The sequence below is a fragment of the Callithrix jacchus genome, chromosome 6, assembly GCF_049354715.1.
Source record: "Callithrix jacchus isolate 240 chromosome 6, calJac240_pri, whole genome shotgun sequence".
NCBI lineage: Eukaryota > Metazoa > Chordata > Mammalia > Primates > Cebidae > Callithrix > Callithrix jacchus.
This window is the reverse complement of record NC_133507.1, coordinates 49358158-49379782: the sequence shown is the minus strand read 5'-3', so window position 1 is coordinate 49379782 and position 21625 is coordinate 49358158. Positions and strand designations below refer to the sequence as shown.

Here is a 21625-nt window from a genome sequence, read left to right as displayed (position 1 = left end):
GGAAGAGCCGGTTCCTTCAAGCCCCTGGCAACGCCCATCAAAATCATTCAGTCCCACCTCACTACAACCCTTACCCTCAAACCCTTCCACACTCCAAGCCACTCCCGGCCTGCGTCCCGAGAGCGGATTAATCTAAAGGCAATTTTGCTGGGAGAGACAGGGTAATTTAAATATTTGTACAGATATTCTGTAACGAGTGGCTGAAGACACGTCAATATTTCAAGACATTTGTGTCATCATCTGGGGGTAGGAGGTGGTGGGGCGTCCAGAGGACATTGACCAGACCTAACAGGAGCCATTACAGAACATGCTGGGGTGCCTGCAAAAACCGAAGATATTGCTTACTAATGAGGCAACTGTGATGGCATCTCATTGTTCCCTGTGCTGACAAAATAATTTCCTATGAAACATAGTCGACTATGCACTCCTTTCCACATGCAGTTTCTTTGGAATCTCCAATCGCACCTTTGGATTAGCGTTTTCCACCTAGACTGCAATGTTCTCATGTCCTCTGGCCACAAACTAAAAGATGCGGGACCCTGTGACAACGGCAGCTACTCGTTCATTCCTTTGCTGTGAAGACAGGATTCTCAAGGGAGCAGCTGGGATGCTGACCTCTGCTTGATCGCAGCCACCTTTCTACTCCTCCTTCTGAGTTCCATTAACAGAAACTCTACTGAAATGGCTTTCTCCCTGAAAAGAAAAAAGCTCAACCCGTATATTTAAAAAGAAACAAAAGTGTGAACCAAAATGAGACACTACACATAGCACACAGAATCTTTACCTAAAGAAGTTCTCTAGGTCAGGTGTGATGGTTCATGCCTGCAATCTCAGCACTTTGGGAGGCCAAGGCGGGCGGATCACTTGGGGTTAGGAATTCGAGACCAACCTGACCAACATGGTGAAACCGCATCTCTACTAAAAATACAAAAATTAGCCGGGTGTGGTGGCAGGCACCTGAAATCTCAGCTTCCCAGGAGGCTGAGGCACGAGAATCACTTAAAACTGGGAAGTGGAGGTTGCAGTGAGCCAAGATTGTGCCCCTGCACTGCAGCCTGGGCTACAAAGTGAGACTTTGTCTTAAAAATAAGAAAAGAAGAAGGGGAAGAAGGAAGAAGAAGAAGAAGGAGAAGGAGAAGGAGAAGGAGAAGGAGAAAAAGAAGGAAGAAGAAGAAGAAGAAGAAATCATCATCATCTAATTTTTTCTCTGAACCCCTAATAGCACAGAGCCATAAACTATGGAGGAAGAGAGGGAACTACCACAACTTAAGTCTCATGTTTTAGTGTAAGAATGCTCACACACTTTTCACTCTATTCCATAGTATCTATGTGTGTTTTAATACTTCTAAAAAATGGTTTTAAACATCAGGGGGAAATGTCTCCCCCCCTCATTGATTAATGGTCAAATAAGAGATAATGGTACTATACACATCCATCTGGGGAAATGGGTGAATTAAACTCAGTGGGCTGTATGGAGCTACAGATCAAGGCAGTTTCTCCACCCTATTTGTGCCTCATTGTATTTTGAAAACTCAGACTCGCATAGATATAAATATGAATAACAGTCTTTCACAGATTTTTTAGCTATGGCAGGATTATTGCTCAGAATAGTGCCAGAGAGTGATGTTTTTATTAAGTATATATTCTTGCTGAGAGTTAAAGTCACAAATCATATGTTGACTAAAAGGATCTCTGCTCCCCTAATCCATCCCTTTTGTCTCAGAAAATACTTGTTCATGGACTTTTCCAGTGAAGAAAGATAATGATGTTCTTAAAAGGCTATCAATGTTACAATTCCCCGTAATTCCATCACATACAAATAAACTGAGCCTTAGAGGAATCATAGTTTCCACCATCAGTTCATCCAAGTCCCACTTCATTTTCATTGTATTTTCTTAGATGAGTACTATTTTAGCTGGGGTTTCTAAAGAAGGCTGAAGTGCTAATGCTCCCTTGAAAAATGCAAAGCCAGGGCAACAACTGAGGAATACAAGAAATTAGGGAAGAATGGAAAGCAAATACATGGTGATATGTTACCAGTCTGGTCCATGCTTCATGAACCTGAAAAGACACAGCCAGTTGCTTAGCCATGCAAAGTGTCTGTGGGCAGGCTCTATAGAAAACTGTGCCCAAGATCTTTCTTAATCAAAGAAAAGATCAAGGAAGAAATTCACCTACAAGCTACCTGCCATTTCCTCCAGCTTCCGGAATGAGTCCTCATCTGACCCCTTTGAGAAACAAATCTCATGCTCGGCAGCCAAGGTATGGTCATTGTACTGGATTGTTCTGTAGGCAACATGGTTATGCTGGAGACTATGTTTCCCCAAATCCCCTTTTGTATATGCTTCCAGATGGACAAAATTGAAGTTGCCTGAGACTTAGGAGGCAACACTGAAGCAGCAGTTTCATTTGTCTCTCACCATCTCTAACCAATGATGACTTTCATTACATTCTGACAGTCATCATTGATTAGAGGTGGCGAGAGACAAATGCCATTTCTAACCAATAAGAATAGATGCAGGAGAGTTCCTGTTTTATTCTTCCCTGCTCTTTATCCTCCTCTAACAAGTAATTGTGGCCACAGGCCAGCTAACAGACTTTTCACAGAAACTCACAGAGACAGCAGTCACAAAGACCCATCAACCTTCTGAAGATGTCTACACCAGCCATGATGTGCCTAGCCTAATATCCAGATTTCCCTGCAAGCTTGGACTCCTCTGCCCAAATCAGAACTGGTCTCTGATCCCTCAACACTCCTTTTCAGACTTTTAGACTTTTACTTCTCCTACTTCTCCCACAAATGTGATATAATGTCTTTTCTTTTTCTTTCCTTCCCTCCCTCCCTCCTTTCCTCCCTCCCTCCTTTCCTCCCTCCCTCCCTCCCTCCCTCCCTCCCTCCCTCCCTCCCTCCCTCCCTCCCTCCTTTCTTTCTTTCTTTCTTTCTTTCTTTCTTTCTTTCTTTCTTTCTTTCTTTCTTTCTTTCTTTCTTTCTTTCTTTCTTTCTTTCTTTCTTTCTTTCTTTCCTTTCTCCCTCTGTTGCCCAGGCTGGAGTACAGTGGTATGATCTCAGCTCATTGCAACCTCCACCTCCTGGGTTCAAGCAATTCTCCTGCCTCAGCCCCCCGAGTAGCTGGGATTACAGGTGCCCACCACCATGCCCAGCTAATTTTTTATATTTTTAGTAGAGATGAGGCTTTACCAGGCTGGGCTTGAACTCCTGACCTCAGGTTATTTGCCCACCTCAGCCTCCCAGAGTATCAGGATTACAGGTGTGAGCCACTGTGCCCAGCCCGAATTTCTAAAATAAATTCCTTATTCAACATACTCACAATAATCCTGGTTCCCTGATAGAATCCTGTCTGCCAGAAGCTTAGGCTGGCTCTGCTTCAGGAGGCCTGGACAGGAGCAGTCACTTGGGGACGATTGAGGCAGGGCAAATAGCTAAGAAACCTGGAAAACATGAGGCCAGGAGACTCTAAGAACAAGCTCTACCATGCTTTATTCAAGTAACACAAAATATTCATAGTTTTGCCTTGTATTTGTTAACTGAGAGAGTTCAGCTTTGAAGATGTTATTATTGCTAAATTAACCTATTTTGATTAATCACTCATATCATCAAAAGGAATGATGACTTATTTTTTGCTTTTGTTGAGATGTTGTTTTGACTTTTTTAACTTTTAGTGTGGAAAATAACAGATCAAACCTCAGTTGGAAAATTCTGACCAGTACCTTTCCCCAGCGATGGAAACATCCTGAGTTTCCCTTTTTGTTATAGATTTAAATGTAAAGACGAGAGTATTCCTTTGTAATGTACCTTTGTAAGATAGATTTTCTTTCTTTCTTTTTTTTTTTTTTAACAAATTTACTATTCGTACAATGCCAAAAGAGCACAGTGAGAAAATCAAAAGGCAAACCCTTTGAAATAATAATTTCTGGCAAGAAGAATACAATGTTCCCTAGTGCTTTGAGGGGTGAGGGGCCTTGATCTACTCTTACCTGCAGTCTGTTCATTGGTCAAATTTGGTGTCACCTTTGAATATGTGCATACATTTATTTCTCCGATTGATAGAATGCTCCCTAAAAATAACATATTTTGTTGAAACTTTTCTTACCAAGATTATTGCTGTCAAGAACTTCTGGGTAAGCATCCAGCAAGTTTAGAAGTCCAACCTTCAGGTCCTCAACTCCATTTGGTCCTTTACCCTTTATTCCCACACTCTTATCATCTGTCCAGATGACTTGCTGATCCAGCCCAGAGAAGATTATTACATCTACTTCCGAGTGAACCTTTCATTCAGCGTGCCTATCAAAGTGCCAAAAATGATAGAGAATTGAGATTTTACTGAGCTTATCTGGACAGGTTAAGATGTTATAGGGAAAGGGTTGTGTATCTGTTTCATTTATTTAATTCAATAATAATTTCTGAGTGCCAGCTACATATTAGGCATTATTCTAGATGCTTGAGATATTATAAGTAAGCAAAACAAAGACCATACCCTCATGGAACTTACATTCTAGCTGGGGAATATAGATAATAAACAATAGGCCTAATAGATGAGTAAATTACACAGTATATCAGAAACTCATAAGTGATATGGAAAATGTAAGAAATTGAGCATGTTAAGAGGGATGGAGGAGGGTTGCCAGGGTGCAATATTAAATAAAGGCCAATGTTGGCCACAGTGGGAAGATGGAGACATTTAAGCAAAGAATTAAAGGAGATGAGAGAGTTAGTCAAGCAGGTATCAGGGAATGCCAGGAAGGGCTGCTCCCATTCCAGACAAGGAGGCCATCAAGTGGAATGAGCATGCCTAGTATTCCAGAGGGGCAAGGAGGCTGAAGCATGTAGAACACATGGATGAAGAGAGTGAAGTAATTGAGGCCAGCTCATGAAGGCCCTGTAGGCCATTATTTGGACTTGGACTTTTACTCCAAGTGAGATGGGGATTAATCATAGGATTCCATGCAGAGGAATGAAATTGTTTGACTCATGTTTGTGAGAGTAACTGTGGCTGCTGTGTTGAGAATAGTCTCAAGGTGGGCAAGGCTGAAAGGAGAGAGGAGGCTGTGGCTGTTATCCTGGTGAGTGGTAAAGGTGACTCAGCACCAGGTGGTAGAGTGGAGGTGGCAAGAACTGACAGAATTTAATGTGTATTTTAAATGTAGAGCCAATTGGATTTTCTGATGGATTGAGTTTCTGATGGATTAGATCTTATTGATAAGTGTTTGCATGAATTATGATTAAAACTTATTTTTGGCGGGCATGGTGGCTCACGCCTATAATCCTAGTACTTTGGGAGGCCGAGGCAGACGGATCATTTGAAGTCAGGAGTTCAAGACCAGCCTGGTCAAAATAGTGAAACCCCATCTCTACAAAAATACAAAAATTAGCCAGGCTTGATAGCAGGTGCCTATAATCCCAGCCACTCAGGAGGCTGAGACAGGAGAATCGCTTGAACCCAGGAGGCGGAGGTGGTAGTGAGCTGAGGTCGCACTGCTGCACTCCAGTCTAGGTGACAGAGCGAGACTCCATCTCAAAAAAAAAAAAGACTTATTTTCATTGTACTAGTAACTCATTGGTGAGGTTATGGGGAGAAAATGCAGGGCTCTCCTACCTCCAGCTATCAGGAATGCTGACCACTGGCAAAGATCCTAATACATGAGAGTGACCATTACACTTGCTGCCCCCCAACACAGCAGTGCTCAGTTCACTAGACTTTTGTAAAACCCAAGCTCCAACAAGGATTAGTCCACATGGAAAAGTGGAATGTTCTAGTATACATAGGACAAACCCCATAGGAAGTTTTTCTCCAAAATTGTTGCATAAAATTAACAAAGTAGAACCCACTGCTTCATATCCCAGGGTCTAATTTTAGAAAAGTAGACTTTTTTGTAAGTAAACTCAGACACAGAACATATCTATTCAGCCCACAGGCCCCTTCAGGGGACTAGATGCTTAAGATTTCCTTGTTATTACATTAGCCCCTCCTCTACTACATTAGTCTGCTTTCCCTACAGAGGAGCTCAACCTTCTTGATTGACACAGATGCTAAGAGCGTGAAAAGCTCTCCAAAAAACAGAGATTCTAAACCTAGTACAAACCTTTTCTAGTTGTTTCACTTTGAACACATTCTGAACCTCTAGGTTCCAGGTTGTTCCTTTATAAAAGAGTTGGAAAAAAAACTTCCAAAACCTAGTAAGATTGTTGTAGAGTGGTTACTGTAATGTGTAAAGCACCCCATATATAGAAGGCTCTGGACAAAAGTTAATTGGGTTATTTCTGCCTTCCAAAAGTCCACATGAGTCTTTAACCCATTTTGAGTTGATTTTTGTATTTGGTGTGAGATAAGGGTCTAATTGCATTCTTCTGAATGTGGATATTCAGTTGTCCCAACACCATTTATTAAAGAGAATGTCCTTTCCCCACTATGTGTTCTTACCCTTGTCAAAAATCAATTGATCATCAAAGTGTGGGTTTATTTCTGGATTCTCTGTTCTGTTCCATTTTATTAGTCATATGTCTGTTTTTATGCCAGTATCATGCTGTTTTGACTACTACAGCTTTTAATTATATTTTGAAGTCAGGCAATGTGATGCCTCCAGCTTTGTTCTTTTTGCTTAGTGTTCATTTGGCTGTTTAGAGTCTTTTGTGGTTTCATACAAATTTGAGGATTTTTCTATTTCTGTGAAAAATGTCATTAGGATTTTGACAGGAATTGCATTGAATCTGTAGATTGCTTTGGGTAGCATGGACATTTTAACCATGTTAATTCTTCCAATCCATGAACATGGGCTATCTCTCCACTTATTTGTGTCTTCTTCAGTGTTTTTCATCGTGCTTTATATATTTCGGTCCACAGGTATTTACCTCCTTGGTTACCTTTATTCCTAAGTATTTTATTTTTTTGCTATTGTAAATAGGATTTTTAAAAATTCCTTTTTGAGGTCATTCATGTTTAGTGTATAGAAACACTACCAAATATGTTCTATCCCCCTGCCTTGACAACTGTATCTTTGTAATGATCTGGAAGGAATTTAGAATTTTTAAACTTGTAGTTTTAACCAGACAACTTGGCAGTGCAGGAGGATATAGCCCTGGATCCAGCCTGTGTCTCTTCCCTCCCCACTTCCAGCTCTGACTCATCCCAAGAGGGGAGGGTTTTGATGCTCCCACATAGGGACAATCCAGTTCCCACATCCAAGCTCTGTGTACACTTTCCTCAAACAGCTTCCCCTTAGCCTCAGCATCTGAGGTATCCCAGAGTGCAGTGTGGAAGAGGGACAAAGGCTCCGGGTGGGCAGGCCTCCTGTACATCTCTTGCCTAAAGGGAGGTTCATGGCTGGAGGAGATCCAGAAAAGACCTTTAAAACACGGGTCCCACAGCAACGGTCCCCTTGCCTGACACAGAACAGTTTGCTCTCCATTTAGATTTACCTGGCTTAACTTCAACATTTCCTGGGAGGAAAAATTAGTTAAACCAGTTGCTTTACATGTATAAAACTTGTCAGTCTTTCTACTTTATTATTAAACTTCATCATTACAGAAATTTAAAAATATTCAAACCACTGTTTATATCTGAACTTCTAAAAAAACTGTTTTTAATTTTACCTGAAGATATTAATAAACAGTGATAGTTAAATTCTTCTTCTTTTTTTTTTTTTAAACAGAATCTTGCTGTGTCCCAGGCTGGATTAAAGTGGCGTGATCTCGGCTCACTACAACCTCTGCCTCCTGGGTTCAAGTGATTCTTCTGCTTCAGCCTCCTGAATAGCTGGGATTATAGATGCACATCACCACATCTGGCTATTTTTTTGTATTTTTAGTAGAGACAGTGTTGCCATGTTGGCCAGGCTGGTCTCCAATTCCTGACTTGAAGTGATCCACCAGGAACTTAAGTGGATCTTCAACTTCAACCCTCCCAAAGTGTTGGGTTTACTGGCATGAACCACCATGCCCGGCCAAATTGTTCTACATAGGATACAGAAAAGAAATTGCTTAAAGTAATTCATAATTTATGGATTCTGTTTCTGTTCAAATTTAATTTGCAATTTAAGCAGATAGAGACCAATTTCTCTTTAAGAAGGTGTGCCTTTGACATCTGAAAACTAAATGTATATGAATGAGTAAAACAATATAGCAAGCCCTCCAAACTTTTATTAAAGAAGAGATCCAGAAATAATTGTCAAGATGGGGAAAGATCTTGGCTCTGTTTCACTGAGATTCATCTTCCTTGGGTTTCGTCATCTCAATTCCCTTGACACATCCACTCCTGACTCCTAGGAATTCTGGCCCAAACACGAAGCTCCTTTTTTTGATTCCATTGAGCAGAGCTGACATGTGCCGACATTTCCAAAATATCTTCATTAAACAGTAAAAGCAAAGTAAATGGAAATAACTAAAGGAAAATTTATATAATTTAAATATGGCCAGCTTCATTTCCAGAGTAAGGCTTTGACTTCTGAGTCAATGAGCTGTATTTTAACACCCAGTGGTTATTATTTTCCAGGTAGCTCACATGGTTTTCTTGCCCTAAGGATTTTCTGCCTCTCTCGTGGCTGGGGGTCTCTGGCCATCATCTCATCTTTCCAGTTCCTCAGAAATAATTTAATTATCCACTTTATCCAGTCCTGTGGATGAGAATCCAATTCCCAGATGCATATTGATAGCTTCCTTTGGAAGCTCTCACACAGGTCCTGTTTTTAATTAGAAGGAACCAGTCTCAGGAATAGTCTCTTGCAAAGCGAATTGTGAAGATTTTGTTAATTTATAAACAATAAGTAAACTTAAGTGATCAACTCTCTCCACAGCCAAATAACTCAGAAGAGACATTTCTCCTTTCTCCAAACATAGGGAAATGAACTAATCTGTTATCAATTTCCCATGAGGATATATTGACCACAGACCAATAAGCATGCAAAGTCATAGTATTAGTTCGGCCCAAACGAGAGTTAGTTTAAAACAGTTTTTAGGTAAATTCCCTTAATTACTGCAGTCAGGGAAGACAATTAATGTTATTATGAATAAAACATAATAACCCTCTCTTTTTTGCCCAGTCAGGATCTCATTTTAAAGTAGAACACAGTTTAGAGGCCAGGCGCAGTGGCTCATGACTGTTATCCCAACACTTTGAGATGTCAAGGCAGAAGGATTGCTTGAGCTCAGGATTTTGAGGAGACCAGCTTTGGCAACACCATAAAACCCCATCTCTACTCAAAATACAAAACATTGGCTGGATGTGGTGGTGCACACCTGTGCTCCCAGGAACTCGGAAGGCTGAGTTGGGAGGACTGCTTGAGCATGGGAGGCAGAGGTTGCAGTGAGGTGAGATCATACCACTGCAATCCAGGTTGGATGATAGAGTGAGATTCTGCCCCAAAAATAAATATAAATAAATAAATAAATAAAGTGGAATACAATTTAGAAGTGTGCTGAGCAATGTAGTATTCACTAGTCACATGTGGCTATTTAAATTTTCGTCAATATTAGCTAAAATTCGATGAAATTTAAAATTGTGTTCCACAGTTGAACTAACCACATTTCAGTGCCCAGTAGTCACATGTAGCTTGTGGCGACCCTATTGACAATGCAGAAAAGAACATTTCCATTACCATAGCAAGTTTTATGGGACAACTCTGAACCAGAAGGTATTCTTTTTTTTTTTTTTTTGAGGCGGAGTTTTGCTCTTATTGCCTTGTTGCCTAGGCTGGAGTGCATTGGCACAATCTCTGCTCACTGTAACCTCCACCTCCCAGGTTCAAGCAATTCTCCTGCCTCAGCCTCTCAAGTAGCGGGGATTATAGGTGCCCACCACCAAGCCTGGCTAATTTTTTGTATTTTTAGTAGCAATTCTCTTGCCTGAGCCTCCCAAGTAGCTGGGATTACAGGCATGTGTCACCACACCCAGTTAATTTTTGTATTTTTAGTAGAGACGAGGTTTCATCATGTTGGCCAGGATGGCCTCAGGCTCCTGACCTCGTGATCTGCCCACCTTGGCCTCCCAAAGTGCTGGGATTACAGGTGTGAGACACCACGCCCGTCCTTCAAAATATATATGATATGTATATATTTTATTATATATGTTGGAATGCATATATATAATGGGATGTTATATATATAATACCCCATTATCTATATTTGTGTGTGTATATATGTATTCCTATATAATATTCCATTATATTTACAATATATATCATATATCTGTAATCTCAGCTATTTGAGAGGCTGAGGTAGGAGGATTGCTTGAGCCCAAGAGTTGAGGCTGAAGTACACTATGATTATGCCTGCCAAGAGCCACACAAAGCAATCTCATGACTATGGAAGCAACATTTCTGAAAAAAATAAGAAAAGAAAAAAACAAAACCAAAAAACTTCAGTATTATTCAGTAACATGGTAAAATTATAATATACAAACCCAAGTAAGATTTATTTTTTAAATGCAAGGGTAATTTAAAAATAGAGTGATTCATTGCTATAATGGATATAAGGAGGAAAAAAACCATAACATAGTTTCTTTATATGCCAAAAAGCATTTGATAACATTCAAATGTTACTACTGGTTTAAGAAAATTAACCTCCTAACAGAATAATAGGAATAAAAGGAAACTTCCTTGACATGGTAAGAGATAGTTACCTAAACCGGAAAGCTAGCATTATGCGGAATGGGTAAATATTAGAAGCATTCTCATCAGTCAGGAACAAGTCAAGGGTATTCTAGAAGTTTAACACATGATAATTTAAGACTATCCTAGAGGTATTAGCTAAATTCAGTTAGAGACAAAAAAGAGTTAAGATGGGGTATAATTATCGTAACTTGAAGATGATATGATTTTATTATTGGAAAATCCAGAAAAGTTACTATCACAAATAATAAGATAATACAATAAAGTTGTTAGCTATAACACAGTTATATAACAGTGAACATATGCACTGCTCTCTTTAATCAATCAGAGTGTTTCAAAGGGATGGGGGTCACAATGATTAGTGTGGGCCAGTTGGGCTGACACCGCAGTTAGCATTGAGGCAAATCACATTTAAACAGCTTGGAATGGACTGCTCCCCACTCTTCTACCCCGACCCCCTTCCCAAATTTAAGGGGTGTTCACAAGGAAAAGGAGAAATGGATACTGGATGGGCAATAACACATGTCCACTCTACCAAAGAAGAATTAGACATTTTGGATAAAATTAGGAGCTACTATTAATCTCCTCTCATAAAATGGGTCTATAAGAAATAGTATAGTGGTTACTAAACAAAGATATTTAAAAGGAATCTAGCAAGAATAGAAAATGTGCTAGAATTTTTATTTCCTCCAGTAGTATTTAAAATGAAGTAATTGTGTCTCAAATCCTGATAAATAGTAACATGCTGCGTTACCCGTTCCATCTTACTGCCTTTCCTCCTCTGTTGTTTATTTTCTCTTTTGGCACATAAAATTGTCCAGATGAGCCATCTAGGAAGGGTACATTAATTCAACTGGGCGTATGTGAGCATTAAAGGCTTGTGACTCACACTGTTACATAAAGAATGCTGAATGTGTAAGGGCAATGCTGTAATGAACGTGTGAGGCCAATAACTTTTTAATAGATACATCATTTGGTAATTGTAGATTATTGGATCCCAAATACCTTGCTCATTAACAGGTGCTCATATATTTCAATGACTCTTACTCTCCTTGGATGGTTTAAAACAATACTTTTTTAAAGAGCCTAGTTAAGTGGTCTTCTGATCTTTTATTCAAGATGATTTTTATAATAGCAATAATTATATTGCATTGACAATGTTTTCATGACTTACAAATACAGAAGTTTCACAATGGCCTTTAAAAGTGTACTTTGGCTAAGCATTTTTAAAAACAAGTTACTTTGGGTGTCAGGAAGATAATTGGGAATTTCTTTCTCAGAATAAATTGTTCTTCACTAGATTACAATTCACTATCTGTTTATGTTAGATAGAAAATAGAATTTTTATGATCCACCACAAACTCGAATGAATTATAGTAATATGGCAGTGGAGAGATGATAGGTATCGTTTGTGTGTGGGAAGCATTTGGCAACATGCTTTGATGGATTTCATCCCGATACTTCTCCAACTGGTATTACTGGGTTTAGGATAATAATTTTTTGAAGTTCTAAGTTCTATTAAACATTTTTAAATATAAAAGAGCTAAAAAAATTATTTATGGTAATAACTCAGGAAAAGCTTGTGAAAGCAGATAATGTAACTGTTGTTTGAATTTTAATGCCTCAACCTTTAAATTATAAATATGTAATTTCATGGAAAACATTCATTTGTAATATACATTTATATTATAGTTAATACACATGCTAGTTTGATACATCAAAATGATTATAATGCTATTTAATATGCAGAATATAAAAATTATTGCATGCTATGACACATACTAAGTCAGACTCAAAAATTTTATTTTTAACATGATCTAAAATACTATTTTTTCTCTCACCTTTTTAAAAGGCACGGAATAAGGAACAGACAATGAAAAGCACATTTGGCTGAAACTAAAATAAAATACAGTACTTTTAAACAATCAGGTTTTTTTTAATAGTTGATGCAAGCACTTTATGGTAGATAAAAAAGGGTACAGTAAGAAAAATAGCTCTTTTTCTTCCCTGCTGCCAGGGGTTCAGCTCTTCTTGCTGGAGGATACACTATTACCAGCTTTTGTTTTTTCCAGAGCTGTTAAATGCAAAGAAGCTAATGCATGGGTAGAAATTGTATAAACAGTATCACTGTACACATACTGGGGTTTTTTAATTGAAGAACACCTCTGGGAAAATATCCCATATTAATGCCCACAGAAATATGTCTAGTAGGTACATAGTACCGTTATAATAATAATAATAATATAATGGAATATAGAATTCAATTTATTTTAGTATTAACATTAGTGTTAAGAGGTTATAAATGAACCAAAATTCTTCATTTATCATTAAGAATCTGATACAGGCATTTAAATTTTTCAGTTATACTTTACTATGGTCTGAATGTTTGGGTCCTCCCAAAATTCATACTGTATGTTGAAATCCTAACATCCAAGGTGATTGATGGCATGAGGGGATGGAACCTTTGAGAGATTATTAGGTCATGTGGGTGGACTGCTCAAGAATGGGATTAATGCCTGATATGTATGGTTTGGATCTGTTGCCCCACCAAATCTCATGTTGAATTGCAATCCCCAGTTTTGGAGGTGGGGCTTTATGGGAGGTTATTGGATCATGGGGGTTGTTGCTCATTAATGATTTAGCATCATTTTCTCAGTACTGTTCTTGTGATAGTAAATAAGTTATAGTGAGATCTGGTTGTTTAAAAGTATGTAGCATCTCCCCGTTCTCTCTCTCTTCCTCTTGCTCTGGTCATGTAAATTGTGGCTCCCATTTTGCCTTCTAAAATGATTGCAGGTTCCCTGAGATCTCCCCAGAAGCTGATGCCACTATGCTTCCTGTACAGCCTGCAGAACCATCAGCCAATTAAACTTCCTTTCTTTATAAATTACCCAGTTTCAAATATTTCTTTATAGCAATGCAAGAACAGAGAAAGAATTAATACAGTGCCCTTATAAAAGCGGCCTGAGAGAATCTCCTTGCTCCTTCAACCACTTGAGAATGCAGTGAGAAGGCAGCATCTATGAGCCAGAAGATGAGCTTTCCAAATCTGCCTTGAACTTGGACCTCCCAGCCTCTAGAACTGTGAAAGATAAATTTCTGTTGGTATAAGCTAACGAGTTGACAGTATTTTGTTATAATAGCTGGAATAAACTAAAACATACTTTATGGGATAGTCTACATACTTTGGGAATATTTACAAATTTGGAAATTCAGTAAAGTTCTCAGGATATAAACCCTGTTTTAACATCAAAAATGAAAGATCAGAATCAAAGGAGATAGGTTTAATAGGCATTTGGAAAATCAATTCAATAGAGAATGATTAGTCAGAAGCAATCCTAAATGAGTGGGTCGGGCAAGGCAGCTCAAGCCTGTAGTCCCAGCATTTTGGGAGGCAGAGGCAGGCGGACTACTTGAGCTCAGGAGTTTGAGACTAGCCTGAGCAAAATGGCAAGACTCTGTTACTACAAAAAAAAAAAAAAAAATTAGCTGGGTATGATGGTGTGGGCCTGTAGTCCCAACTACTCAAGAGGCTGAAGTGGGAGGATCCCTTGAGCCCAGGAAGCGGAGGTTGCAGTGAACCATGATTGGGCCACTGCACTCCAGCCTGGGTGACAGAGCAAGACCCTGTGAACGAAAAGAAAAGAAAGAATAAAGAAAATAAAATATGGTATATAACATACAATGGAAGCCTATTTAGCCTTAAAAAGGAAGGAAATCCTGTCATTTGTGATAATATAAATGGCCTGGAAGATATTACTCTAAATGAAATAAGCCAGTCACAAAAAGGCAAATGCTGCATGATTTCTTTTATGTGAGGCACCTAAAATAGTTGACTTGTAGAACCAGAGAAGAGAATAGTGGTTGCCAGGGGCTGAGGGAGGGAGAAATGTGGAGTGTCTGTTCAATGAGTATAAAATTTCAGTTATGCAGGATGAATTATCAGCACTTAAAATTTTGTTAAGAGCACAGATTTTGTGTGAAGTGTTCTTACCATAATACAAGTAAAATAAAACAACATAACATAAAGTAATTAGATTTACAGGTGAAGAAGGGAGAGGAGTGGGAATGATGAACTCCATGGTCTCACTATTCTAGCTTTGGAGATTGGTGGGAATTCATCTCTGAAGGAATCATTTTGAAGAAAGATCAAGTTGTGGACAGATTTCAGATTCCTCCTATTGTTCTGCCACTAGTTACTTACACTGTTGTCTTCAGTGGAGACTCAGCACATAGAAGGTCCTGGAAGAAAAATTATGGTGCTTCCTGGCCCTCTCGAATCCCCTTTGCCCTCAGCCCTTGCCACTGGGGTTTGGGAATTCTGGAGCTCTTCTCTATTCGTGACATATGACTCACTACAAGTGAAACATATAAGAAATTTAGAGTCTGCTTCCTTTTCTTTTTCCTTCTCTCTTCCCCTACTTCAATTTCTTCCCCCATCCAAGTACTAACCAGGCCCAACCCTGCTTTGCTTCTAAGATCCAAAGAGATCGGGCGCGTTCAGGGTGATATGGCTGCAGATCACTTTCCTCCCTTTTCCCCATTCCCTTCCTTTCTTTTTGGTACTGTTCTTTCTGCCTTTCATTCAACACCTTTACCAAGGACCTTCATAATCCAGGTAATGTATTAGGTCCTGATCATACAGAGATGAATAAGATGCAATTTCTCAGTTCCTTGAGGAATTGATAACTTGCAAAAGAAAAATGCAAATCAGTCATTTCTCAACATCCTTTATTTGTGTATTACTTGCTTTGTGGTAGCTGCTGAAATATTTTATTCTAGTAACCAAAATTTGTTTTTAAAATATAGAAGTATAAATGAGCAACATAATGAACATATTTCCAACAACAAAAAATGTTCACAGCTCACCCTATTATAAATAGCTCTTTTGTTACATAGTATTTTAGGCATTTCCATCAAGTTTCACCAGAGGTCTGATCTGTGATTAACACAGTATCTTAAGTAAATCATATAACAGTTATGAAATTATAACTTCAATGACCATTATATTGAATTTATAATTAAATAAAAATATCTACCACTATACTGATTGTTTCTTAAATTAGTTATTTTTCCTTTATCTAGGAAGGCATTGTTATATCACTATGCTGTCTTATAGTTTAATAAACAGTTCATCTAAAATCTCATGCTAGTTATGCTAATTTTGCTTAACATTTAGAAGAGGTACAATTGTTTTTTTTTTTCTTTTTTTTGATAGAGGGTCTGACTCTGTTACACAGGCTGGAAAGCAGTGGTACAATCGATTATGGCTCACTGCAGCCTCAAACTCCTAGGTGCAAGCAATTCTTCTGCCTCAGCCTCCCAAGTAGCTATGACTACAGGCACTTGCCATTATGCCAGTTACTTTTTAAATTAATTAGTAGAGATAAGACCTTGCTATATTCTCAGGCTAATCTTGAGCTCCTAGCCTCAAGCAGTTGTCTGCCTTGGACTCCCAAAGTGCTGGAATTATAGTGTAAGCCACCACACCTAACTAAGAGGTACACGTCTTAATAAATCTGCAATCAAAATGATCCAGAACAGAATGGGGACATTGAGAAAGTCTAAGCTTATTAAACTTATTCTCCTGTTCCATTATGGACACTCTGGAAGACATTGAGGAGGTTCTTTCCTGTGCCTCTTTTTTCACAAGTCCATTTAGATGAATCATTATCATCATTTTGTGACATTAGAAATCTAGGGCTTCAGAACAAAGGGTTACATAGCTTCATATATTTGAAAATAAATAACTTTAAAGAAATTTATTCTTTTTTCTTTTTTTGAGATGGAGTCTTGCTCTGTTACCTAGGCTGGAGTGCAGTGGCATGATCTTAGCTCACTGCAACCTCTGCTTCCCAGGTTCAAGTGATTGTCCTACCTCAGCCTCCTGTGTAGCTGGGATTACAGGCCTGTGCCACCACACTCAGCTAATTTTTGTATTTTTAGTAGCGACAGGGTTTAGCCGTGTTGGGCAGGCTGGTCTTTAACTCCTGACCTCAAGTGATCTGCCAGACTTGGCCTCCCAAAGTGCTGGGATTACAGGCATAAGCCACGGTGCCCAGCTAAAATTTATGATTTCTGATCCATAGAAAAGAGTTAGCATCAAATTATTTTTTAAATTATCTTATAGTGAACAAGATAATAGACATTTCCTTATCGTAACATTAAATTTTGTTTTTTTAAGGAAGTAAAATATATTAAGGTATTACATTTAAATATAACTTTTATATGGCAATAGCAATGAATGAATCTCCATTTCATTTCACTATAAGCTACATTATTTGGTTTCCTACTGTGAGGGCTTTAAATCATGATGTTTAAAAACACAGTCTTATTTTCCTAGTTGCAAAAAGCTCTGTTAATCAGAAAATGCACTCTCTGTTCACAGAAACAGATGGTACATAATATTTGACCTTCTCAGAGAAAATAGAATTAAAAATACTTGAGCAAGAGTACAAACATATGAATTTTGAAATGCTGCAAGTGAATACACAATTTATAGTCAAAAACTCTCTTAAAATAGAATATATCGGCCGGGCGCGGTGGCTCACGCCTGTAATCCCAGCACTTTGGGAGGCCGAGGCGGGTGGATCATGAGGTCAAGAGATCGAGACCATCCTGGTCAACATGGTGAAACCTCGTCTCTACTAAAAATACAAAAATTAGCTGGGCATGGTGGCGCATGCCTTTAGTCCCAGCTACTCGGAGGCTGAGGCAGGAGAATTGCTTGAACCCAGGAGGCGGAGGTTGCGGTGAGCAGAGATTGCACCACTGCACTCCAGCCTGGGTAACAAGAGCGAAACTCCATCTCAAAAAAAAAAAAAAAAAAAAAAATAGAATATATCTCTCATCAAATAGCAGGCCTTGCTTGAAATAAAGGAAATCATTCATTGGAGTACTCTGCTTCTCTTTCACATCTCTTGTGGAAAAAAGGAGGAAACACAGACAGTGAAAAAATGAAGAAAGCAAACTCTAACCATCAAGTTTTCAAATGTGTAATAGACATACATTGGGTTGACTACCCAGCTCACAATCCTTCTCCAATTGGCTATATTTTTCCTACTTATCCCACTCCACATTTGGGAAGATGTTCATCCTCTCCTTGCTCAGAATTGGAGGTTCCATCCTGTTAACTGATATAACTCCCAGGTCTTATGACTCAAGAAGGACTAATCACTTGGCCACTGTGATTGGTCCAAGGGGTGCATGTATGAGTTAGTTTATGCCAATCAGTTTCCTTCCCAGAGATTTTCCAAACTGGGGCTAAAAGGAAGCACTTCCTTTCTGTTTGGTTGCTAAGCTATGAGGCTAAGTTTGGATCTGTCACAGGCCATGTTTCCAGTCTTACACAGATGGCAGACCCAAAATCATAAAGCTAAAAATCAGAGGGAAGCAGATCCAAGCATGGAGAGAGAAAGAGAGGGATAAGACATTTAAATTATCACTTCACACCCATCAGGATGGGTGGCTATTATATTAAAAAAAAAGTGTTGATGAGGATATAGAGAAATTGAAACAGTTGCATACTGTTGGTGGAAATGCAAAATGGTACAGCTACTGTGCAAACCAGTATGGTGATTCCTCAAAAAATTAAAAATAGAACTACCATATGATCCACCAATTCTACTTCTGGGTAGATATCCAAAAGAATTGCAAGCAAAATCTTGAAGAAATAGTTGTACACTCATGTTATCGGAAGGATTATTTCACAAACAACCCAAGTGTCCATCAATGAATGGATAAAGAAAATGTAGTATACACATACAATGAAATATTATTCAGCAATGCTGAATAATATTTGAGGACATTATGCTATGTGAAATAAGCCAAACACAAAGACAGACACTGTATGATTCCACTTATATCACTTACATATGAAGTACCCAGAGTAGTCAGGTTCATAGAAACAGAAAGTAGAAGGTAGTGCCTAAGGGCTGGAGGGAGGGGGTAAAGGGGAATTTTTGTTTAATGGACATAGAGTTTCAGTTTTGTAAGACAGAAGTTGTGGAGACTGGCTGCACCACCATGTAAATATTAACACTACTGAACTATACATTTCAAAATGGTTAAGATGGTGAATTTTATATTAGTGTGTTTTATAATTAAAATGTTTAAATTACGGTAAATACATTCTTATAATCATTTGAAGAAAATATAGGTAAAATATATCAAATGCAAGCATGACATCAAAGGTAAAATCGTAACAGAGAATGTCTATGTATACAAAGAATGTGATAATGCTGATTATCTGTTGGCCTTTGTGTTATGGTTACTTTTTAAAATCTTTGATTTGCTATTTTTTCTGTAATGAACATTATTGAGTTACATAATGAAATGCAATAAATAATTTTTAATTGGGAAAAATGAAATATTGTGGGTTTTTAAAAATTCTGTCATTCACCTAATGCTGAATAATTATAAAATTCAGTGTTGGTAAACATATGAAAACAGCTACACTTATACACTGCTGTGAGAATATCATCTGATACAACCTTTCTGAAAGGCAATTTAGCCACCTATACAGGCCAAAATTGATCGGTGGTTTCTGTCTCTTCACCTGAATGAATTGCTTTTTGTTTGTTTGTTTGTTTTTTGTTTTTTTTTGAGATGAAGTCTCACCGTGCCACTCAGGCTGGAGGGCAGTGCACTATCTCAGCTCATCAACAACACACATGAAGTTACTTACTATGGTGGAGCCATTTGCTATCACTTTGACATCTTGTCAAAAAACAAGGGCATGTGTGGAAAAACTGAAAAATGACTGATAAAGGACCAACTTAAAAAATAGAAAGGAGACACCTGAATGACTACTAGGTAAATAACAAAATAAAGACAGAAATAAAGATCTTTGAAACCAATGAGAACAAAGACAGAATATACCAGAATCTCTGGGACACATTTAAAGCAGTGTGTAGAGGGAAATTTATAGCACTAAATGCCCACAAGAGAAAGCAGGAGAGATCTAAAATCATCACCCTAATATCACAATTTAGAAAACGGGAGAAGCAAGAGCAAACAAATTCAAAAGCTAGCAGAAGACAAGGAATAACTAAGATTGGAGCAGAACTGAAGGAGATAGAGACACAGAAAACCCTTTAAAAAATCAGTGAATCCAGGAGTTGGTTTTTTGAAAAGATCAACAAAATAGACAGCTAGCCAGACTAATAAAGAAGAAAAGAGAGGGCCAGGAGTGGTGGCTCATGCCTGTAATCCCAGCACTTTGGGAGGCTGAGGCAGGTGGATCATATGAAGTCTGGAGTTCTAGGCCAGCCTGACCAACATGTAGAAACCCTGACTCTACTAAAAACACAAAAAATTAGCCAGACATGGTGGCACATGCCTGTAATCCCAGCTACTTGGGAGGCTGAGGCATAAGAATCACTTGAACCTGGGAGGCGGAGGTGGTGGTGAGCTGAGATCAACAAGAGTGAAACTCCATCACAAAAAAAAAAAAAAAAAAAAAAGTCTGGGTGAGATGGCTCACACCTGTAATCCCAGCACTTTGGGAGGCCAAGGTGAGTGGATCATGAGGTCAGGAGATAGAGACCATTCTGGCTAACATGGAGAAATTCCATCTCTACTAAAAATACAAAATCAGCTGGGCGTGCCTGTAATCCCAGCTACTCAGGAGGCTGAGGCAAGAGAATTGCTTGAACCTGGGAGGCGGAGGTTGCAATGAGTCGGGATCATGCCATTGCACTCCAGCCTGGGCAAGAAGAGAAAAACTCCATCTCAAAAAAAAAAAAGGAAGAAGAAGAAAAGACAAAAGAATCCAATAGACACAATAAAAAATGATAAAGGCGATCTCACTACCTATCCCACAGAAATACAAACTATCACCAGAGAATACTATAAACACCTCTATGTGAATAAACTAGAAAATCTAGAAGAAATGGATAAATTCCTGGACACATACACACTTCCAAGACTGAACAAGGAAGAAGTCGAATTCCTCAATAGACCAATTAAGGCAGTAATTAACAGCTAACCAACCAAAAAAGTCCCGGACCTAACGATTTCATAGCTGAATTCTACCAGTTTCCTTCTGAAACTATTCCAAACAACAGAAGAAGAGGGAATCCTCCCTAACTCATTTTCTGAGGCCAGCATCATCCTGGTACCCAAACCTGGCAGAGACACAATAAAACAAGAAAATTTCAGGCCAATATCCCTGATGAACATCAATGCGAAAACCCTCAATAAAATACTGGCAAACTGAATCCAGCAGCACATCGAAAAGCTTATCCACAAATATCAAGTTGGCTTTATCCCTACGATGCAAGGTTGGTTCAACATATGCAAATCAATAAATGTAATCTATCACATAAACAGAACCAATGACAAAAAACACATGATTATCTCAATAGATGCAGAAAAGGCCTACAATAAAATTCAACATCCCTTCATGCTAAACAGTCCCAATAAACTAGGTATTGATGGAACATATCTCAAAATAATAAGAGCTGTTTATGACAAACCCACAGCCTATATCATACTGAATGGGCAAAAGCTGGAAGCATTCCCTTTGAAAACCAGTCTAAGACAAGTACGCCCTCTCTCACACTCCTATTCAATATAGTATTGGAAGTTCTGGCCAGGGCAATCAGGCAAGAGAAAGAAATAAAGGATATTCAATTAGGAAAAGAGAAAGTCAAATTGTCTCTGTCTGCAGATGACATGATTGTATATTTAGCAGATCCCATTGTCTTAGCCCAAAATCTCCTTAAGCTTATAAGCAACTTCAGCAAAATCTCAGGATACAAAATCAACTTGCAGAAATCACAAGCATTCCTATACACCCATAATAGGCAAACAGAAAGCCAAATCATGAGTGAACTCCTATTCACAATTGTTACAAAGAGAATAAAATATCTAGGAATACAACTGACAAGGGATGTGAAGGACCTCTTTGAGGAGAACTACAAACCACTGCTCAAGGAAATAAGAAAGGACACAAACAAATGGAAAAACATTTCATGCTCATGGATAGGAAGAATCAATATCC

General features: G+C 38.6%; 1 long non-coding RNA gene across 1 annotated transcript; it reads right to left on the bottom strand.

Annotated features, from left to right (window-relative positions):
* Positions 1–3316: 3316 nt before the first annotated feature.
* On the bottom strand, positions 3317–8453 carry LOC118154785 (uncharacterized). The gene is made up of 3 exons (XR_004745050.3): positions 7610–8453; positions 4113–4303; positions 3317–3450 (listed from the first exon to the last, which is right to left on the bottom strand). It is a non-coding gene; the product is annotated as an uncharacterized LOC118154785 (long non-coding RNA).
* Between the last annotated feature and the right edge of the window lie 13172 nt (positions 8454–21625).